We start from the raw sequence: 24,331 nt of genomic DNA, 5'->3' as shown, positions 1-24,331 counted from the left end.
CCCAGGAAAAGGAGCAATGAATGTGGGTCCTCCAAGCCTGCCTAGAAAGGCTGCAGGGAAGCAGCCAATCAGAGCACAGCAGGCCCAGTTAAAAGGCGCTGCAGGGCTTGAGCAGATTAGTTGCTGGCTGAGATTAGGAGGGTGAAGAAGGAATAAAGGGCTGTAGAACACCACAGGTAGAGAGACTGGGGAGAAACCTTGGTCAAAGAGGGACAGGACTGTTCTAAGCTCTCTAGGCAGAGGCCTGAGAGGAGATCCTGAGAAATCAAAACAGAGACTGCGAAACTCTCCAGGCAAGGAGGTCTGGGGGAGACCCTGTTTAAACAAAGAGGAAGGGGCTATGTGGGAAGTGGCCCAGGGAATAACAGCAGCAATTTGTGCAGGAAGCAGCAGGTGGCTGCTATTGGTAGGGTTCCTGGGTCAGGGCATGGGGTAGTGGGCTGGCCCCAGTCCCCCATGTCTGTAGCCAAAGCCCAGAGAAGGGGATAAGGCTCGTTTAGAGGCCCAAATGAAGGGCAGGACTTAAAGGGGTTAGTGAGAGCTGCTCAGGACTTACCTTCTCCAGGGAGAAAGGGGGCACTGCTCTATACCAGGACAGACATGGACTTAAAGCAAGCCCAGAAAAGGCTGAGAACTGAGCCCAAAGACCGGGCTAAAGATACCAACATGGCTACAGTGATAGGCCCTGTTGTACTTTTGTTACCCTGGAAGGGGTTGGTTTGTTCGTGCATGTTGACTGTGTGAGACTCGACCAGAGGGCTGAGCCAGTGAAGACCCACCTGACGAGCAACAGGGGGCACCAGGAAAGGAGAGTGCAGGATCGCATGCAGCCAACAGAAGGCACTCATGAGAGGTGAGTGCACAGTCAGACCACCTCACAACTGTTGACAGCAGTTTCCACCCCCTCAGCCACCCTGACACAATATCCCCCACAACACAAACATGTTACTGACATTTCAGTAGTTAACTATCTTGCTGACATCTAAATTGGTACCCCAGGGGTTCAGAGTAACACTTTTGTGATGAAAGGGGTAGGTCACACTCGTCAGTGCTATTGTTTCAGGCTGTCTAGTGTTGTGCTGTATTCTGTTCACATTTAGGTTTCTTCACAAGCATAAAGACAAGAAACTTAATTCTTTTTACTGGAAGCTTGGATTCTGCACAAGTAAGTGGTAGACTGGGAAGTAATTCCCAAACCACCCACGCAGGTACTACAGGTGCAGTCCTACCATTGACTATAAGCATGTCACTACATCCCTTGTATTGATTCGTTATTCCTGGGTCAATTCCACCTTCTTCCAAGGTATAGAAGAGAAACAAGTAGGTCAAGTTGAGAGACTTGTAGGGTTCTCTGTCTTTCTGGGCTGTTGCATGGAGGTTGCTGATGGTGCCTTCTGTAGGAGCAGCCACACTTCACTAGTTATGGTTGGTAGGATCTGAACATGACACTAATCCTATGTTTGATGAGTGCTTAAAGATCGAGCCCAGGGGGAAGCTGTGGTAGTTCTCTCTTGTGTCTGTGCCAGGGACAGAATTCTTGCCACTCTCCAAAAGAGAGATTATGGCCTAAACTTTCAAAAGTGGCTACTAATCCTGGATGCCTCCATTTTGGGGTGTTGAACTGTGATATGCCTGGGGTGTCATTGTCAGAGGTGCTGAGTACCTGCAGCTCTGATAGAAGTCTGTGGCAGCTGGAGCAGCTCTGCATCACTGACCATCAGGCCCAGGTGTCTCAAGATAGGAACCCAAAATTGAGGTACCTAGAATTAGTAGCCACTCTTGAAAATTTTGGCCTAGAACGGGGCCACTGGGTGGCACTGTGGTCCAGTGGTTAGTCCTTCTGAAAGGCTCTACAATAAGAGTAATGAGTGAAAACAGTACAGCTTGCATCAGCGACACTGAGGAATTACTGTAGAAAACTAGTTCCTTAAATAACAGTAGAGATCTAGCAATTGTGATCTTGATCAAGATTTTTTTTTTTTTTTTAATGATGTGATTTTTGGTTACCTCAGCCTTAGGGTGCCCAAGTGAGACACCTGAAAGGGGCCTGATTTTCACAGGGGGCTGGAAGTGCTCAGCAGTTTCTGAAAATCAGGTTCCTCAGTTGGACATCCTAAATCACTAATCATTTTGGGAAATCTTGTTCCTTGGCATTGACCCTGGTTGTGACAGTGACTTTTTTGACCTTGGGGATGTCACCACATCTCTGACCCTCCATCAGTTAAAAAAGGAGTCGATACACACAGTGGGATGTTATAAGGAACAACAGTTACATGTTTGTGAAGTGCTATATAAGTACAAAGTATTAAGGTCTGTCCGGGCAGAGATGGGAGTAGAATGATCTCCCACCCCTATACTGAATCAACTAGAATGTGTAGCTTCACAGGGGAAGCAACAGAAACTGGCACCTCCTCCAGCTTTTTTTTTTAAACTATCCCAGAGTGTGGCTTTTCATACAAGAGGCTTTTTTGCATATGTCACTGCCAAGAATGTTCATTATGCCAACAGTATTGTGAAAAATTTAAATTTCAGGGATGTGAAATCAAATTGCAAAATGAATTGGTTTAAAAAAAAAAATTGGCCTTTTTACTTAACAGATTTTAAAGCCATTTCTGAAAGATGAGCATGCACAAGAACGGGGTAAGTGTCACTACTTCATTTGCTACATTAATGTGAAAATAAGCCGTTGCATCTCATGCACTACCCTATCCCATGTTCACTGCATTGCATGCATGCACAGCCATATACCACATCCACTGCCTCACCTGCATTGCACTGAAAAAGCTGTCCAGAACATTGTTGTACCTGTTTTTCCCTTGGCACTTGGAAGAGGTTCTAACTGGGCCTTTCATCTTATGATAGTTGTGGAATTTCCAGTTTAATTAAAAATTCCTGACTCTGAGCAGTTGAAGCATCACATTCATGTCCATGCAAAGTCTTAAAAAAGCCATAATGTGCTACTGATAGCCAGAGGGTTAGTAAATTGTGCTTCTGAAGTTGAATGATTAAATGGGGTCAGTTGTTGCTCTTGTTGCCTTTTAAAGTGAGCTACCCGCAATTTACCAGCCACGTCTCATGCTGAGGGTGTTCCTGGGAAAGAATACTGCTTGTTCCATTTCTTTACGAATGCGATTTAGTAGAATAAGGCACTAATTCTTATTTCCTCATTAACTTATTTCCTCATTTTCCCGTCTACATCGCTTCCCCTCCTCCCCAAATGAGTAGCTTTGGCTACACCCACCCACATCTCTGTGTCTTCCATAATGTTGTAGATGAAGTGGGCATGTCTAACTTCCGGTGTAAATAACTTAGTATGGGAAGAGAATTCAATATAATATGTTTCGTGGGACAATGGGGTGAGATCCCCTCAGCTGACTAATGAGGCTAAATTAAAACCTTGGCTAGGACGTGGAGTGATTTAGCACATCCTCAACTGGCAGGGCTTCTGTGGAACTCCTAGAGCAAATTAAAGTTGATCTCCATGCATAGAAGGTGGTACTGAGAATGCTGCCTGCTTCTTTCCCCCCTCCCCCACCCCAAATAGTGCAGCAGATCTTGAAGTACTATGAAATTTTTATATAGGCTTGGCAGAATTCAATTTTTTTTTATCATTTTAATGGAGAATATTGATGTTTGTTTTTAAGCATTTTTAAAATTCCTCATTTAAAATTTCACTGCTATGCAAAATTATAGGCTTTAAGCATTTTCTTTTAATTTTATCCATTTTAAATTTTCACAGTTGTGGGAAAATATGGGTGGGGTCAGACCATAAGGAGAGTCACAGAATAATTATTTAACAACACTGAGATTCCACTAGTAAAGCTTGATAACAATTAAAACACAAATTGTCAACGTCATCTGTCAAAAAAATACAGAGCAAATATCCTTAAATCAAACTCTAAGTTCTTAGGCAAAGGAAAATACTGCTTATCTATATATTTGGATTATTGTTGATGGAAATAGTTTTTCATTGGTTTGTGTGCATATAGTGAAATCAACATTTCGCAATAAAAATCTAATCCTGCCAAGCCTAAACTTATACCTCCCTGTGTCAGCAGGAGGCCTGGCCCATACAAAAAATCTTCCGCCATGTACATTGGTTGCTGGCTAGCCTAGAGCTGTGTGGATTTATAGATGGCAGTGAATGGAAGTATAAAGAATTTAAATGTGATATGGGTTCCATACTTTGGACTTGTCCTCACGTATGTTATAGAATAATGCAATTCAGATAACAGTGCATCAAGTTTAGTAATGCCTTATGTTTAGTAATAGCCCTATCTTTTGGTGCTCGATTTCAGCTGCATACCAAAGGTGAGTGCCTGTAAAGGAAAAATGGATAGCAACATCACTGTCCTATGCAAAACAGTCTGTGTCTTAGATGGGAACAGCCATTGCTGACTAACATTGAGAGATTTGATTTGGAAGAGTTGATGGACAGAGTCCATAACATACGTATACTGTGTCGAGAAACATGGCACGATTCCAGCAATATATGAGAGCAGCAGTTCCCATGCTGTAGTTCATGGAGAACTTGCTGGAGGTTACATTGAATTTTGCAGCTGTAAACAAGAAGGCATTCTCCTAAGGTACCTGGGATAAGCGTGAACAGCAATGACTCCTATTCCCGGTGTGTGTGTGTGCGCGCGCGCGTGCAGGAGTAAAGTTAGGGAGGTTCATACAGTAGTATCAGCTATGAAAATTTTATCCAGTAATATATTTCCGTCAGGGCCAGCTCCAGCATTTCTGCCACCCCAAGCAAAAAAAAAAAAAAAAAGCCGCGATTGGCAGCGGCAATGGGGGGGAGAGGGGGCCGGGGGAAGCCGTGATCGGTGGCAGCAGTTCAGCGGCAGGTCCTTCACTCCTAGAAGGAGTGAGGGACCTGCTGCCCCCGAATTGCCGCAGGTGCCGCCCCTCTCCCTTGGCCGCCCCAAGCACCTGTTTGTTAAGCTGGTGCCTGGAGCCGGCCCGGATTTCCGTGCTTCTTACAGCTGTAAATTATAGCCCGGCTATGGTAGTTGACACCAGGATTAGCTAATATGTAAGGGTTGAAAGATTTCTAAAAGGAAATGTGAGTAGGTGGGATTAGAAAGAGAATACCACAATATGGGTAAGGATCGATTTTCAGCAGTCAGTGGCTTTAAAATGGGCATGCATGAACACGTGCACAAAATTACTTTTCTGCTTCAACTTAAATGCTGATTTTTTATTTATTTATTTATTTTTTAATTAACCCCACAGTCAGCTTTCCTTGCTACATTGTGGAGGCATCACAGGAGCTGCATCATTAAGGCTGGGGTGAGTCTTGCACTTTAAAGCAGAGATTAAATCACTTTGTTATATATGAATAATGTAGCATGTTCTCACCAAACTTGCCACACTAAAAATACAGAATTAATGTACTGAAATTGACAAATTGTTGTCTATTTACATTGCAATATTTGCTATTAAATGGATTTGTTGACAAATGTTTGTAAAATGCAGGAGGGCTATAGTATATACAGAGCCTATAGATTATATAGAGCCTATCACATCCAATTTACACTTGAAGACAACTTTTAGTAGCATTCAAAGTAAAATATCCTTTGTTAAATGACAGTGGTTGCTATGTGCAATTCAAGCGGGGATATTAAGCACCTTCTTAAAAACTCAACATATATAAAAGCATGGAAAGTGCAAGCTAAGGTTACAGAAACTATTTTGCCATTAATCTTAACACTTGATCCCTGCACACAGACCATCAAACAGAAACATTCTCAATGACCATCACCCAAACCACCTTGACTCTGACCCTGGATTGGTGTAGTATGTAGCCTCATCCAACTTCCATTGATTTTTTAATAGATGTTGGACAGGATCCTTATGTGCTAAGGCTTCTGCTCAAGGAAGGAGGGGAGGGAATCCATCCAAATACTCCACAGTAGAGGTTCCCAAATGTTTTTTCTTTTCTTTTTGCTGTGTATCCCTTGAGAGAGGCTTTTTTCCCCATGGGTGGCCCTGTTCTAAGAAACAATAATTTTGCAGATGCCTGGGGTCCAAGAGCCCATCCCAGCTACTCCCTGGCCTGCAAGCATCCCCTGATTGGGACATGAGCTGGGCAGGTGTTTCTTCATCCTTCTTGTTCTTCCAGCACGAGCTGCCATGGGAGACTGTTGGTGAGAGGAATTCTTAATTTTTTCTTGTTTTTTCAAAATAATGTTGATAAAGTAACTCCTCAGATCCCCCTGATAACCTGGTCATGCCCTCAATTTGAAAAGCAAGGGTCTACAATACAGTTACAGAAGGACACCTTTCTCTCTTCTCAGGTCTGTGCAATCCTGTACGTGTGTCTCTTCTCTTCTTTATGCTCTGGCCATGGTGCTGAATGGCAAGAGAAAATATTTGGACCAGCCCAAAACAATAATCACGGACACCTGGGTTGGACACTAACCTCCCACCAGAAATTGCTGGGAGGGGATATCACTCAGCACACCAGGGGTGTTCTGGGTGTGCACAGCTGTCTGCCTATTTGGTGACTTGCTTGCCTTCCCAGGGGTATTTTGGGTTCACCCACTTCCTTCCCACTACATTGTGTTTGCCAAGGAGTCTCTGGATCCTTGTTGAAAGGCTTAGAATAAAGCACAGCTGATTGAATCACTTACGTAGATGGCTCTCTTTGTTGTGGTTGGATCTCTTTGTTGTGCCAATGTAAATCAAGCAACAGTAAACAGCTCTATCAGAGGAAAGACAGCAGTGTCAAATGTCTGCTTGAATGCAATGGGTCTTGAGGGCTGTAAGGAGTGCTATAGACAATGATTAGGACATTGGAATTGTGCCAGTCCCTAGTCTGATGTAGAATTTCAAAGCACCAATTAGGGCCAGAAGTGCAAATTCTCTGCCAGTGTAAATTAATATAGCACTACTGACTTGAATAGAGCCGTGCCAAGTTACACCAGCAGAAGATTTGACTTGGAATGTGGAGAAGTTGTGTAGCTGGATGTTTGAGGTTAGGTCACAGGGAAGAGATAAAATACTAGGACCCTCTCGTACCCATGTTCCCAACAGGACTCAACTGTAGAGATTCAGAAGGCAGAAAAGCAGTCTATAGCTCTGAAGCACCTTTCCAAAACCCCTTTATAGCTTGGCTGTCCTCTTGTCTGATCTAATTTTCAACTTGCCTGCACACACTCATATGCAAGTCTTGAGAATAGGGACCGTTTGTGGTGGTGTGGAGATGTGTGTGGCTTAATACCTGCTGGTAAAAGGGACTTTGCAAGGCAGATCTTCTGAAATAGTCCCTGGGGCGCTCTGTTGTGATCAGGAGGCAAAAAGCACTGCCCTGAAATCAGAGGGCACTGTCTTAACACCTTCGGTAGGGTCTGATCATGAAATAAACGAACACCGAACACTATCTATTTCCTTTGTGGCTGCCTGAACCAACTGCCCTTATACCAGCACTTCTCCAGAAAGCTGAAAGTGTTGTAGGTAACACACGGAGTGCTCTGCCCACCACTAAAATGCTGCTACCTGTGGGGTGAAATGCTTAAGCTGTTTGACAGTAACTAACAAAACTACGTAAAGCTAGAAGAGGAGCGCTATATGGGCTTTAATGGGAAGAATTTAGATAGCTGGAATGCAGCCAGCTGAGTTAGAATGTGGCCAGGGCACTGGAGTTAACAGCAGTACCCTTGTAAAAGGGCTCTGGAATCTAATCCCCACAAGGGCTAGGAACTAAATCTTGTGCCTTCTTCCCCGGACAGCACCTCCAGCTGCGCAGGAGGAGGCTGCATTTGAGTGATGGTAAAAGGGATCCATAGTGCCCATCTCAGGCTGTGTCTACACTTAGGGCTTGTCTTCCCATACAGTACTACAGCAGCACAGCACCACTGTAGATGAAGATGCTACTATCTCAACAGGAGAGCTTCTGGAAGAAGCATTCCAAGGGGAGCAGTGGGGGCAAAAAACCTAACTGGCTTCAAGACTGAGCTTGATAAATTTATGGAGGGGATTGTATGATGGGACTGCCTACAATGGCATGTAAGTGATCTGTGACTGCTAACAGCAAATATCTCCAACAGCTGGTGGTGGGACACTAGATGGGGAGGGCTCTGAATATCTACAGAGAATTCTTTCCCAGGTGTCTGGCTGGTGGGTCTTGCCCACATGCTCAGGGTCTAACTGATTGCCATATTTGGGGTCAGAAAGGAATTTTCCCCCAAGTCAGATTGGCAGAGACTCTGGGTATTTTTTTTGCCTTCCTCTGCAGCGTGGGGCACGGGTCACTAAATAGTGGATTCTCTGTAACTTGAAGTCTTTAAATCATGATTTCAGGACTTCAGTAACTCAGCCAGAGATTAGGGGTCTATTTCAGGAGTGGGTGTGAGGTTCTGCGGCCTGTAACGTGCAGGGTGCCAGACTAGGTGATCATGATGGTTCCTTTTGACCGTAAAGTCTGAATCTATAATCCCTCTCCTGTCAACATAGCACTGTCTATACAGGAGGTTCGGTCAGTATAACTACATTGCTCAAGGGTGTGGATTAGGTCTGTAGTGTAGACCTGGCTCCTAGCCCTGTCTACACTGGGGGTTAGATTGGCTTAACTATGTTGCTCGGGGGTGGATTTTTCACATCCTTGAGTGACATGGCTGGGTTGACCTAACTTTTTAGCATAGACCTGGCCTTAGTGTTGTTTGATACCAGTTTTGTTCAGGCTGATTCCAAGGGAAATGTGCCACCTATCAAATCACAGATCCCACTTCTTGTGGTAGCTGTATGCTCCTCTGAGAGCTTCCACCCTGTGATGGGGTGCCTACTGCACCCAATGCCTGAGTAGAGAGAAAGGGTCAATTAATCCTGTCACAGGCTGCACCTGGAGGAGAGTCTAGGCTAGGTGAGAGAGGGGATTTTTCTGACCCCAGACGAAGTCATTCTGGAAACTGAAGAAGAGTCTATTGGAGGGGGAGAATGTGTACAAAGGAGGGTGGAGGGAGAAAAGAGCAGAATCAGATGATGATCTCAGCAAACAACCAAAGCAGAGGAAGGAAATACACCAAAATTATGATGATGTAAAATCCCTAGCCAGAGAAATAAGATTAGGAGATAACCCTGTCAAAGTAGCTGACTGGATTAAAACTAGCATAGGGGATACGGTAAGAGCTAGGAGGCTGCAAGATGTGGATCTTTTAGTTGAATGTAGAAACAAGCTGATAAATTGCTAAAAACTAAAACGCTAGGGAAAGGTAAAATAAGTTGCCAGCTACTGAAGTATTTGACTGAAATAAAGAGGGTAATATATGGAGTGCCATTAGCGCTGACCAGTAATGAGAGAACCAAAAGCATAGAAGATTTGAAGGGTTAGTGAGCAAGTAAGCAACTAAGCAGTAAAGAAGGAGGCGAAAGCAAGCCATCAATAGCTGTGCTGATTACATTTAAGGAGAGGCTCCACCTGAGAAAGTAGCAGTAGGGTGTCAGATATTCAGGAACCATGCCATGTAGTCTCCCTTAAGGTGTTATAAGTAAGGCTGCGATTTTGTCATGGAAGTCAGACTCCGTGGCTTCCAAAGACCTCTGTGACTTCAGCCCCAGTGGCTGGGAGCTGCAGGGTCCCACTGCCTCCCACAGCGGCAGGGAGCTGTGAGGTACCTCCACCGCCTGAGGCAGCAGGCCCCCAAGCTCCCCGGCCATTGCGAGGAGGGGGCAGGGCAACCCCGGCAGCTCCCCTTCCCCATGGGGGGCAGGAGGACCCTGAAGCTCTGAGCCCCCATGGGTGCAGCTGCCCAGCCTCTTCCCATTTTATCATGGATATTTTTAGTAAAAGTCAGGGATAGGTCATAGGCTTCTGTGAATTTTTCTTTACCTCCCATGACCTGTCCGTGACTTACTACAAATATCCGTAACAAAATCTTAGCCTTAGTTGTAAGTGCCAATGATATGGGTACGTAAGCCGCTGTTTGTGAAGGGAAAACAAGCTGTGGTAAATGTGGGAGAGAGCATTCCTGTGAAAACTGTATAAAAGGGATAGAGCATGGGTGGCGGGTATCATAGGCATGGGAAGGCTTTGCCTTCCCAAACAGCCTGACGTCCCCCCGCCCATGCTCCACCCCCAGGCCCCATCATGCCTGCTGTTCCCTTTGTGCCAGAGAGTGGGGGCTGCGGTGTGACCCTGGGGCCACACCATGCTGCCAGTCCTCCCAGCGGTGGGGCTGGAGACACTCCTTTCCCCATGTCATTGGTACCTACATGTACCCTGACCACTGACTCCTCCCTCCCTGCCCTCCAGCACTACACATAAGCCTGTCTAGGTGCAATTCAGACTAAGATAACCATATCCCAGGTCTTGTTGGGACTGACATAGTTAGAAGTTCTGACAATGAGAAAGCGGAAACTTTCTGAGGGGTAAGTAATGATGAAAAACAAAATTTAAGTTTTCCACCAGACGAAAAGACAAGTAATTGAAGAGAATCGTGATCTATTATGTAGTTGGGGTCAATGTGAAGATTCTATACCATTTGATTTAGTGTGGATGCAGGAATTGCAAGACCAGGAAAAGCTGAACAAAGTCAAAACTTTTAGTCATGGGAAAATTTAGTTATGGATGGAATGTGGCTTTAGATTTTATAAACTTAAGGGTAAAAAAGAGACAGTAGGTAATAAATGAAGTGTACCAGTATATAGATAAAAAGTGGAGTCAATTTGGTCAAATATATACATATGGGTCCAAAAAAGGAAAAAAACTGGAAGAGTAGGGGCCGCATATTATATACTGAAATTGGGAATTACTACATCTAAAAGAATTATCTGACTATGTGACTGTCATGAAAACTGAACTAGTAGCAGTAATACTACCATTAAATTGGATCTGGGATGTATGCCCAGCAGCAGTGGTCATTTTTTTCTCAGATTCAATCTCTGGCCTTATGGCAATAAAAAAGGGTGTCTCAGTATATAGATGTGATTTAATCAACGAAATTATATTTCTAATAACAGAGTTAGTACAGATGGGGAGACATGCAGCATTAGCTTGAATCCCATCCCATATTGGGATAACATGGAATGAAATGGTGGACAAAACAGCTCAAAATGCTATAAGAAATGGAAGGGTTGACATAGAAATACCCTCGAGTAAACAGGAATTCAAAACCCTAGTAAAGAAAAATTTAAAAGATAAGGTGGAAGAAACAATTGATCTCCTGTTATGGGTCTGTCAGGGCTTTGAAGAAAGGGAAAAGCTTTTTGAGGAATTCAAATGTCTTAAGGTAAAATATATAGTAAAATATCAAAGAAATGGAGTATTATTAAAAAGGTGCTGTTACATTACCTGAAAGACACAGGGCAGACCGAGAACAACAGTGTGCTCTTGTTGCCAAGAAGGCTAATGGCATTTTGGGCTGTATAAGTAGGGACATTGCCAGCAGATCGAGGGATGTGATTATTCCCCTCTATTCAACATTGGTGAGGCCTCATCTGGAGTACTGTGTCCAGTTTTGGGCCCCACACTACAAGAAGGATGTGGAAAAATTGGAGAGAGTCCAGCGGAGGGCAACAAAAATGATTAGGGGGCTGGAGCACATGACTTATGAGGAGAGGCTGAGGGAACTGGGATTGTTTAGTCTGCAGAAGAGAAGAATGAGGAGGGATTTGATAGCTGCTTTCAACTACCTGAAAGGGGGTTCCAAAGAGGATGGATCTAGACTGTTCTCAGTGGTAGCAGATGACAGAACAAGGAGTAATGGTCTCAAGTTGTAGTGGGGGAGGTTTAGGTTGGATATTAGAAAAATCTTTTTCCCTAGGAGGGTGGTGAAGCGCTGGAATGGGTTACCTAGGGAGGTGGTGGAATCTCCTTCCTTAGAGGTTTTAAAGGTCAGGCTTGAGATGATTTAGTTGGGAATTGATCCTGCTTTGAGCAGGGGGTTGGACTAGATACCTCCTGAGGTCCCTATATTTGCTAAATATTGAGGAACCATAGTTGTTAGTGGCTATAGACTATTCCAGGGGTTCTCAAATGTCACTGCACCGTGACCCCCTTCTGACAACAAAAATTACTACATGACCCCAGGAGGGGGGACAAAAGAGCCTACCCGAGCCCCGCCACCCTGGGTGGGGGAGCCAAAGCCCAAGGGCTTCAGACCCAGGCCCGGGGGTGGGGGCTGTAACCTGAACCCTGCTGCCCAGGGCTGAAACCAAAGCCTGAGCCATGCCACCCAGGGCTCATGCTTGGGCTCAGGTTTTGGCCCTGGGTCCCACTAAGTCTAACACCAGCCCTGGCAACCCCATTAAAAGGAGGTCCTGACCCACAGTTTGAGAACTGCTGGATTATTCAGTCAAGTCTGCTTTGCCATTTAAAAAAAAATCAGAAAGAGGGGAAAAAGAAAGGGCTGCAGTGTGAAGGCCTGCAGTCACTCTATGGGCTTAGAGAGGGAAAGGAGGAAGCCAAGGGAGAAGAGAAGCCCTGGGATCCTGGTCCGGAGGGAAGGATGTACCCAGAGGAAGATAGAGAAGGAGTCTGATAGAGGCAAAGTAGGAAGCAGCCCAGGGAAACAGCAGCAAGGTTTGGGATGGTGCAGACCTTGGCCACTGATCGTAGGGTCCTTGGGCTGGATCCAGCCACTGAGGAAGTGGCACAGTCTGGGCAGTGGAACAGAAACTGCCTGAGACAGATCATCCAGTGGGACTTTGGTATGCTGGAAAGGGAGGACTACAGTGACCTGGACAGAAGGCCAAGCCACAGCCAACACCATGAGGGAGAGGGAGTAACCTCACCCCAGAGGCTCAGAGAGAGACACGAGACAAGCAACTGAATGAGGGGGTGTCAGGCTTTCAGATATGGCTACTAGGAAGTGCCACAGCAATGAGTAGCCAACCCTGTGACGGAATATATCCTTGTGTCCGTACCCTACTGTAATAATGTTTGTACAAGATATGTCTTGTGAGGTATCATTTAAAAACTTATAACTTGCTGATCTAGAATATCATGGCCAAAATGCACATAGCAACATTATATATAAAGTTATGAGCATAAGCTGAAATCATGAGTGAAATATGCTTCCCAGGAAAGTGTGGGGAGTGGCTAAACCAGTTTCTCAGAGACAAAGGGCAAGCTGATGCTTTAGTCAGATGTCAACAAGGCTGATGGACTGTTACCTGCTAACAGGGGCAGGGACAAAAATCTACATTTTAGCAACAAAACAGCATGGAGTTTCCTTTGTTTACTAGACTGCGTGTCACCTTGCTCCCAACTGGAAATGCTTCTGAAAGGTGGGGACAGGACTATAAAAAGAAGGGGCAGACAACCCTTTCTCTCTCCTCGCCCATCGCATTCTCTGCACCCGAGAGGACAAAAGGACAGAGCTGTTGGACTTTGGGGGGAGGGTTGGTCCTGACCAAGAGTTTGGTCAGTAACCTTGCTGGAAACGCGTGGTGAGAAATTTTGCTTCTATTTAATATAGTTTTTGGCATTAGTAAATGTTTTATCTTTATTTTTCTTGTAACCATTTCTGACTTTTTAAACCCCATTACTTATCCTCACTTAAAATCTCTCTTTGTAGTTAATACACTTGTTTTACTGTTTTAGCTAATCCAGCGTGTTTAAGTTGAAGTGTCTGGGTAAGTGCATTTGAGGTAACAAGTTGTGTGTGTATTACTCCTTTAGAGGAGAAATGGACTCAATATATTCGTAATGTACTGCCCAGTCCTCTCCTGGACAGGACATATATTTCTGGGGGGAAATCTGAAAGTGTGTTTGGGTCACCCTGTGGTAATCTTTAAGGCTGGCTGTCTGGCAGCAGGTCACAGACACGGCTGGGAGTGATTTACATGCTGGAGGCGGTTTGTGAGCGGCCAGGTTGAAGGCTAGTGCATCCAGGCATTGTAAAGGGCCCCCCAGGTTACAAGGCAGGTGTGACTCATTAGTCTGGATTGTGCACTGGTATGTCACAAATTCTCAATACTATGATTATGAACTATTATTACAGAGACCCATTTTTGGACCAGGACCCTGTTGTCCTAGGCTCTGTACAAACTCCAAACAGCAAGACAGTCCCTGTCCCAAAGAGCTTACAATTGAAGTACTGTCTCTGTGAATCCTGCTTAACTCATAAGATTTGATGGGCTCACAATTGGGGTGTAAATGTACCCCACACTAGCCTGCTGGGCACTAAGTGCCCATGTGGACCCTGCTGCTGCCCACTAACAGTTCCCTAGTGCACTATGATGTACCCTGCTTTAAAAGAGGAGTAGGTTAATGCCCGCTAGAGAACTGTTACTGCCCAGCAGCAGGGTCTGCATGGACACAAAGTGTGTGGTAACCTAGTGCAGGGTACATCTACACCCCAGCTTACCGTGAGCTAAATGTTTATGTAGACAAGCCCTTAATATCATGGATAAGCTTATGTTTTTGGGGAAGTGGTTGTGGAGGTTGTGAAATACTTATGTTTTCTGGCAATCAGCACAACATCAAGCTTACAATGAACAGAGCTAAATTGCTCTAACCGCGGTATAAAATGAAGATAGCATATTATTGAATAGGCTTATGGCTCCAGAGGGCATAACATTACCTAAGAAGCCAGCGTGATTTACAGACGTACTCTATTGAAGCGGGTTCACATGATATCCATCACAAACAGTCCCTTGTTACTATGACACAATCAGCCAAGATCAAATAGCAAATAAACATTGCATAATTTACCAAATAGATCAAGGGAAGTGTATAGCTATGGGATGGAATTAGTAGTGGTGTGTGTGGAGAAATAGCCTCAGACTAGATGCCAAAGGATAAAAACCAAGACACAGGCGAGCAAAGTACACTGAATATTCCAAAATAGGACCAAGTGGGGGGGTGATGTGACCTTAGGGGCCATTTAGGCAGGAGTGGATAGGCAGCCCAGTTATGAGTATGCTAGCAGATGTCAGAGTAGCAGCCGTGTTAGTCTGTATCTGCAAAAAAACCAAAAAAAACAAAACAAAACAGGAGTACTTGTGGCACCTTAGAGACTAACAAATTTATTTGATCATAAGCTTTTGTGGGCTACAGCCCACTTCATCGGATGCAGAGAATGGAACTTATAGCAAGGAGATATATATACATACAGAGAACATGAAAAGGTGGGGATTGTCCTACCCACTCTAAGAGGCTAATTAATTAAGATGGGCTATCATCAGCAGGAGGGAAAAAAAAACTATTGAAGTGATAATCAAGATAGCCCATTTCAGACACTTTAAAAACAAGGTGTGAGGATACTTAACATGGGGAAATAGATTCAATGTGTGTAATTGTGGCACCTTAGAGACTAACAAATTTATTAGAGCATAAGCTTTCGTGGACAGTGGGCTGTAGTCCACGAAAGTTTATGCTCTAATAAATTTGTTAGTCTCTAAGGTGCCACAAGTACTCCTGTTCTTCTTTTTGCGGATACAGACTAACACGGCTGTTACTCTGAAATGTGTGTAATGGCTCAGCCGTTCCCAGTCTCTATTCAAACCTGAGTTGATGGTGTCTAATTTGCATAATCTTCACATACAGGATTTTTTTTTTTTTTCTCACCATGATATGTTAGCAGAAGGAACAGGGACCTTCTCCCTCACACGCAGGTTCTGCAGGCCTTTCTTGGAAAGAACTCCCAGCAGAAATACTCGAGACAGTAAATTGTTTCAGTATTGAGTTGCTTTTCTCATCTACTCCTAACGTATTGATTTATTTAGATGACTTCTCTCATTAAAAACCTGATCACAATGTTAACACTTCACATCTTTCTTTGCGTGATGCAGCATTTCCTTGTGACAGAGCGACCACCTTCATTCCCTAAATCCATTCTAGTCTCCAGTCAATTTTCTCTCTTGTTTGTTTATACTGATTTATCCTGTGCCCATCCTCATAGCCTCTGGGCACCCTTACATTAAGCTTAAGCCAAACTATTTAATGTCTGAAGTAGCAATCACTAGTTGCTCTGCTGCCTAACCCTATCTTTCTCTTAGATGCACCTTACTCTTTCCCACATTCAAGAAAATGCTTGGATAATAGATAAGCTTTGCACTGTGTCCTAAAGGTCAACAAATATGACAGACTGATAGAGGAAGGGATTTCCAGCAAACCACAAACTTGCCACAGAAATTGCCTTGGGCCCCGGTCTCCCAAAGTTCAGATATAGGGACCCTCTGTAAGAGGGAAATAGCTGAACTCAGCTGTTGGGTTGGTACATAAGGACTGAGGCAGTATCTTCAAAACACATAAGTGATGTAATGGTGTCTGCCTGAGTTTTCAGAGAGCCAAAAACAATAGCTTTGGAAAGGGTGAACTTCCCCATTTATTTCAATGGAGTTAACTCAGATACCAAATGACAGGAAGTGGGTTGTAGCCCACGAAAGCTTATGCTCTAATAAATTTGTTAGCCTCTAAGGTGCCACAAGTACTCCTGTTCTTTTTTTTCAGATACCAAAGATTAACTAATTTTGCACCTCATTAACACCCATAAGAAAAGAGAGACAGTTCCTAGTATGAAGATCTTCACAATCTAGTCTCAGCGACTGTTCATTTTGGATGGGCCTTTCACAACACATGGCAGGCCTGAAGGGACGTCATTGGGTTTATTTGCCTTAAGTGGGACTCAGTTTTCAGAAGTGGTCTATTCTTCTCAGGAATATTTATATTATGCCACCAAGCTGCTGCCAGAAAACCGTGGAGTTATAGGTGAGGTGAAACCCTTCTCTGCATGTCTGTGGCTTTAGTTTCACCCTTACTGCTGATTAATCTGCATTGTAACAATTGCACAAATGTAAGAATTGTGCCTCAGCTGAGAAAAGTAGCATCCAAGACCATTCTAAAATGTCTAGCCTTGGGGTTTTGTTTTGTTTTTTGATGGTTTCTAAACCCTCGTGTCTGAGTTTTGGCATCTCTTATGGATTACTCATACTCCAACGGTGAAAAGAAATACTACAGGGCTAATTATCATCCATTTTAATAAGATCTTGGCACAATACACTTTCTCAGGAAATAAAAAAGAATTAACCTGGTGCCCATGATGACAGATCTCAGAGTGAAGTTAGTTGGCAGGAAGGGTTGAAAATTGAAGATGGGAAAGACGTAACATTTGGATTCAGATCGCCTGGGGAATTTTGTATGACTTTCATTTCTTACCTTTCTATAATTGTCTTTAGAATGCTGTTTAAATGATTGTAAGGGTGGAACTAAAAGCCACAGAAATGCAGGTAAAAGTTTAACACACGCCTTAAGGCCTCAACGATTTGGGGTTCAGCTAAGTGGACAACCTTCCCTTTATTACCAGCTTCCCACTATGTACTTGAAGTTGTCTTCAGATGGGGCAAGGGAAGGGGAGACTTGCCTGTGCTGGCCCATCAAATGCCTAATATCTAATTTACATAACATTTACATAGTCATAATCTGTTGCTCTTTCCTCCTCTGTCCCATTCCTCCTCCCATGAGGTACCTTCTTCCCATGCTGAAGCAAACCCATTGGTAACTCTTAGGAGAGAGAATGTCTCCCTCACAAGTTAAATACTTCCACTATGCAGCTCTCTCCCTGTAAATCAATCCCACTCCCCAATGGCCATCAAGTATTCCTCTCCACACATGGCCAATCCCCCTGCTCCCCAACACCACTTCTCTCCAACAATCCATTCTCTCCCTTCACAGCACAATCAATGCCCCCCAAGAATCAATCACCAGCACAAAATTGGCCCCTTCCACATATCAGTGTCCCTTCAAAATACTTCCTCTCCCCAAAATCAACTTGCCTTCCCCTCATCCCCCATTTAATTAAGAACATAACAGCCATACTGGGTCAGACCAGTGGTTCATCTAGCCCAGTATCCTCAGACTTTAAGGCCCGAAGGGACCATCTTGATCATCTAGTCTGACCTGCTGTGCATTGCAGGCCACAGAACCCACCCACCCACTCCCTCCTGTAATACACCCCTTTGGCTGAGTTACTGACATCCTCAAATCCTGGTTCAAACACTTCATGTTACAGAGAATCCACCATTTACATCAGTTTAAACCTGCAAGTGACCCGTGCCCCATGCTGCTGGGAAGGCAAAAAAAATCCCCAGGGTCTGTGCCAATCAGACTCAGGGGAAAATTCCTTTCCAACTCCAAATATCATGATCAGTTAAACCCTGAGCATGTGGGCAAGACCCACCATCCTGTCTTCTGACGGTGGCCAGTGCCAGATGGTTCAGAAGGAATGAACAGAACAGGGCAACTTTGAGTAGTTCATCCTCTGTTGTCCAGTCACAGCTTCTGGCAGTTTGAAGTTTAGGGACACCCAGAGCATGGAATTGTGTCCCTGAGCATCTTCACTAATGGCCATTGATGGATTGAATTTACCTAATTTTTTTTAAAAACCAGTTATACTTTTGGCCTTCACAACATCCACTGGCAACTAATTTCACACGTTGACTGTGTGTTTTGTGAAGGAGTACTTTTGTCTTGTTCATTTTAAACCTGCTTATTATTTTCATCAGATGACCCCTACTGTTATGCAAAAGGGTAAATAACAGTTCCTTCTTCAATTTCTCCACACCATTCATAATTTATGTAGACCTCTATCATATCCTCTCTTAGTTGTCTCTTTTCTAAGCTGAACAGTCCCAGTCTTTTTAATTCCTCCTCATATGGAAGCCTAATCATTTTAGTTACTCTTACCTGTACCTTTTCCAGTGCTAGTATCTCTTTTGAGATGGTGTGACCAGAACTTCATGCAGTATTCAAGATGTGGGCATACCATGGATTTATATAGTGGCATTATATTTTCTCTTATATCTATCCCTTTCCTAATGGTTCCTAACATTCTGTTCACTTTTTTGACTGCCGCTGCACATTGAGCAGATGTTTTGAGGGAACTATCCACAATGACTCCAGGATATTTCATGAGTGGTAACAGCTAATTTGGACCCCATCATTTTAGTTGGGATTATGTTTTTCATTGTTCATTACTTTGCATTTATCAACGTTGAATTTTATTTGCCATTTTGTTGCCCAGTCACCCAGTTTTGTGAGATCCTTTTGTAACTCTTCGCAGTCAGCTTTGGACTTAACTATCTTGAGTAATTTTGTATCAACTGCAAATTTTGCCCTCACACTATTCAATTGTCTGTCCAATTCTGTTCCCATGCCTCCCTCCACCCCATGACTTGTGAAGAGTTCAACTCCTCATCACAAATGCCTTCCTCCCCACACCCATTGGCAGGGAGGCAGAAGTAGTGAAAGCATATTTGGTAAAGAAAGTGGGGTTTTGTTTGTTTGTGGAGTGGGAGGACATTTGCTTTTATTGAATGCAGGTGTTTAAAAATGTTCCTAGGGAAAATTTCCTCCTTTTTCCCCCTCTTCCCTATGCACCTCTTCACTACATCTCCTGCAAATGACTCATTTCAAACATGGATCACCCCACATAAAATGACTATGTGCCATTGAAAAAAATAGTGCGTGTAGCAAACAGAGTTGTGACAACAACGTTGACTATATAGTGTTCTGTTGTTACCATTCAGCATAAACAATATTCCAGTAGCCAACTGCAATCGAGGTTCCTCTGAGCTGTACAAACATAGGTAGTGAGAGCCCTTATTCCAAAGAGTTGATAATTTAAATAGACCAGATAGACAAAGGAAGGATCAGTCTCTTGATTTTACAGGTGAAGAATGGATGCACAGAACGTTTAAGTGACTTGCTCACAGGCAATCTGTGGAGTGGCAGACCTTGAAATTGAACCCTAGATCTCCTGAGTCTGACTGTCTGCGTTAACCACAAGATCATCCTTCCTCTCTAAGCCCTGGTCTACACTACAAAGTATAACTGCATTGCTCAGGGATGTGGAAAATCTGCACACCCGAGTAAAGTAGTTATACCAACCTAACTAATTCCCAGAGCAGACAACGCTTTGTAGACAGGACGGCTTCTTCCGTCAACATAGCTACTGGTGAGTACAGGGAGGTGAAGTACCTATGCCAACAAGAGAAGCGCTTCCATTGGCACAGGTAACATCTTCACTAAGCATTACAGTGGTGCAGCTGTGCCATTGTAGTGCTGTAAGCTAGACAAATTCTCAGTATCTTACTTACATTTCTCCTCCCTTAAGGTAACAAAGACTCATTCCTAGCCCCCTTAATAGGGTAGTGTGACACTCTGAACCTCAAAGTAGTACTCTGGAACCTCCATATTCACCACTCTGATATTATATGTTTTGTACAAAGCATGCCCTAAAAGTCTTGATCTGTTGAACATTAATATCCTGTTGGATTGTAGGTGCTATTGTTATATGTGAAGTTAGGAAGCATTGCTAGATCTGTTACTGAACTATATTGGGAGGTTGGGAAATGCCCACAGCCAACCTTTCAGTTGCAACAAAGGACCAGCTAGAATGTGCTGATGGCCCATTAAAGGGAATCTACTCTCCCTCAATGGCCATCCCAAAGACTTCTCAGAGAGAGCATGTATGCAATGGGGACTGCCTGACCCCCACATCACAGGAAGCTGGAAGAAAATATCAAAGGGGAAGTGCCATCACAACTTGGTCTCTCCCCCGTCACACCTTTGTCAGGAGGACAAAGACTTTGACCTGGGGAAAGGTGGTCCTGGGCTGGAAGGTAGTCCCAGCCTGTGTATTAAGAAACTGTAACACTGTACCATTTGTCAGGGTGAGCGAAGTTGTTCAATTCAACTCTTGCTTAGACTAAAAGGATTTAGAAAGCGTGCTTACTTTTTATTTTCTTAAGGTAACTATCTCTGACCTTTTATGCCTACCACTTATAATCACTTACAAGCTATCTTTCTATAGTTAATAAATCTGTTTTATATTTTACCTAAAACAGTGTGTTTTGGTTGAAGTGCTTGGGAAATCTCAGCTCAAGTTAACAATGGCTGTTGCAGATCCACTGCCCTTTTGTCTCAGTGGTGAACAAGGTAATGAGTTTACACTGGCCAGGCTTCTGATCAGTGCAAGACAGCACAGTTCTGGGGTACAAGGCTGGGGGGAATTGGCTGGAGCCTCCTTATTGATGGTACATGAGTGGCTGGGAGCAGGGCCAGCTCCAGGCACCAGCAAACCAAGCAGGTGCTTGGGGCGGCACATTTTCAGGGGCGGCACATTTTCAGGGGTGGCATTCCATCCAGCCTCTTTTTTTGGGGGGAGGCGCTTGGGCGGCAAAAGCCTAGAGCCGGCCCTGGCAGCAGCAGCGCGTTGTGTGTGGGGGGCGCCCTGGGGCGCTGCGTTTCGCATCGGGGAGCAGCGCCCGCAGCTTACGGCTGGGCGGGCTCCGAGCGTGGGACACTCGGGCTGGGGGCCGCCCCTCGGGGCACACAGAGCCGCCTGCAGGTGCTGCAGGGCTGGGCGAAGCGTCCAGAGCCGCCCAGGGACTGCGGCAGGGTGGCCAGGAGCAGGAGCGGGGCCATAGAGGGTGGGGCGCTGCCATGCAGGGCCCGCGTCCCGGTCTCCGGGGCTCTGCTCCCTCTGGCGCTGCCCTGCCCCGGCTCCTCAGCCCCCACCCTGGCTCTGCCCTCCCAGGTCCCGGCCGGTCCTGGAGGTGGGAGCCCCAGCTGGAAGGACCCTGGGCTGAGGCATGGCTCGGGAGCCCCGCTGCTTATCCCGACCCTGCCAGCACTGGACCGGCTGGAGACGAGGGGGGAGCGTGCGGAGTCAGCGCTGGTGGCGGGGGAGAGCCCAGCGCTGGGGCGGCAGGTGGGGTGGGGGGGGAGAGCCCAGGGCTGGGGTGGGGGGCAGCCAAAAATTGTTGTGCTTGGGGCGGCAAAAAACCTAGAGCCGGCCCTGGCTGGGAGATCGTTCATGTAACACAGTTGGGTGGGGCCATGCCTGTGGATTCTGTGAAAGTGCTGTCCCTTTCAGAGGCTTGTAGCTTGACATCAGTGTCACAATGTGAGAGACAGCCCAGGTTGGTGGGTTTGGAGTCTCATGTTCAAGGTTGCACGGTCAAGGTAGTTTTAAGGGATTTTTCTTTAAACCTGGCTATAATAATTAGTTCTTCCCAACATTTTATCTTTTGCTTGCCTGTGCAGTGTATGTGGGGTTGTGTTTTTGTTTTTGTTTTTTGTTTTTTTTTTAATGGAATGCTCCAGCAATTAATGTAAGGTGGCGGAGAGAATTGGTTAACTATGTAATTCAGGAATTGTCTGTGTTGATGTGGCATGATACATTGAATTCAGTTTGGAGTTCTGTGACTACCCTCGCTAGCTCATCAACATTATAGCAAGCAATTAACTTGTCCCTTCCTCATTTTTTGGGTTATTCTGTTTTCCTTTGGAAAGCCATGATGGTATACTGCTAGATTATCAAGCTTTTATTCAGGCATAAAGTCGAGTTACTGATCCAATAAGATAAAGGGCGTGATAAAATAGGTATTTGGAATAAGGCTAGGGAAGGTGCCAACTGTGAAAATACCTGGTAAAAATACACAGACCAGGAGTCAGGATTCATTAGTTAATCTAGCCTCCTTCTTTAAATCATAATGCCTGTTAAGGATATGGGTGGGGTGGAAACAAGTAAATCCCTGCTCTTGTCTTTCTCCAATGTTAAAGCATTTTCTGAAGTCATTAAGTGCTATTTAGAAAATGGTACTTTCTAAATTCAGCCTGCAGCCATCGCTGATACTGACAAGAGTTCTAATGCCTCAGCTGCAGGTTGCCATTCCAATTCCCTGGAAATTAGCGTCAGACGTGGGAGAGTGCTTTGAAATAACCTAAAGCTACTTCTAATGGAATGCAACTAGCGCTGGCTGGAACAGCTAGAACTTAATTGTCAACGAGTGTGCAATGCTGACTCGAGCACATTAGGCATGAAATACGGTCTCTTTTTAAAGCTAGATGAACCATCAAGGAAAAATAAAGTGAAGTGGAACCATCTCCCCCTTTCTAGGGATCCATCTTAGTTGGGTAGGGAGGAGCATAAATTCTATCGCTGCCAGGGCAGGGCTAAGACTCCACCAGGTGCAGGCGGTATGTACGAGGCAGGCAGAGGTGGGGACCAGAGGCAAGGAGAGGCAGCTGCTTGTAAAGAGGTTGCTGGGTACAACTGCCTTCTGAACAGTCCTGAGAGAGCCAGGAGCGCCTCGGGGACAGTGTAACCAGGCACATGCCCAGGCTTCTCCTTAGCAGCCAGGAGAAAAGAAGCCCATAAGTCATGCCAGGTGCAGGGAAAAATCACTGCTCAGCCTCTCCCCTGGTTCCCTAGTAGGACTTTTTGCAAGCGCTTTTGTACTTGTATATGGTAAAATACTTCATCACAGGGAGCTATACATCTACATAGCTATATTATATAGAGTTACTGACCACCTGTTAAAGAGGGACTCTTGCCACTAAACCAAAGATCAGGATAGATATAATAATGTAAACGTTTTAAAACAAATGTTATGTTTGAGATTTTTCCCAGAACCAATTGCTACTTCCTGGGACATTGTTCTGAAATTTGTGACAGATGCCAACAGAAAAACCGCCAGGGGCCTGAGGGATAGTCACAGCTTAAAACACATCCTGTAGATAGGAAGAGCTCTGTCCCTTCAGAAAGGGTGGCCCAGGGCTTTGTTGTTAAGTGGTAGTGCAAATAACCCCCTTGGGGGCTGGGAGAAAGGACCTGAGTAGGGCATCTGGGATCAGCAAGGTCACTTCAGAGGCCCCGTAAACACAAGCCCCTTGAGACCTGCCTTCTGCCCAAAGGAGGAGCCAGTTGTGGAAAGTGTAAGCGAGAGACCCTCGGTCCTGATGTTTGAGCCTGCTGAGTGGAGGGGGGTTGTTACAAGGAGAAAACCTGTCGTATGAAAAGAGATTAGAGGAGCTTGGGTTGTTTAGTCTGACAAAGCGAAGGCTGAGGGGGGATATGATTGCTATCTTTAAATATATTAGAGGGGATAACACAAGGGAGGGAGAGGAATTATTCCAGCTTAGTACTAATGTGGACACGAGAACGAATGGATACAAACTGGCCGGGGGGAAGTATAGGCTTGAAATTAGACGAAGGTTTCTGACCGTCAGAGGGGTGAAATATTGGAACGGCCTTCCGAGGGAAACGGTGGGGGCGACGGACCTGTCTGGTTTTAAGATTAAGTTGGATAAGTTTATGGAGGGAATGGTTTAATGATAAAACATAGTAGCCAAGGAAAACCAAGCAATGGTACGTGAAGAGCATAATGGCCAACAAGGGTCAGGCTAGAGACTCTTGCCTATATGCTCGGGGTATTACTGATCGCCATATTTGGGGTCGGGAAGGAATTTTCCTCCAGGGTAGATTGGCTGAGCCTCTGGAGGTTTTTCGCCTTCCTCCGCAGCATGGGGCAGGGATCACTAGCAGGAGGGTCTCAGCCGATTGAAGTCACTAAAACACAGGATTGGGGACTTCAACGG

The sequence above is a fragment of the Trachemys scripta genome, chromosome 5 (genome assembly GCF_013100865.1).
Source record: "Trachemys scripta elegans isolate TJP31775 chromosome 5, CAS_Tse_1.0, whole genome shotgun sequence".
Taxonomy (NCBI): Eukaryota; Metazoa; Chordata; order Testudines; family Emydidae; genus Trachemys; species Trachemys scripta.
This window is presented reverse-complemented; position numbering follows the sequence as displayed.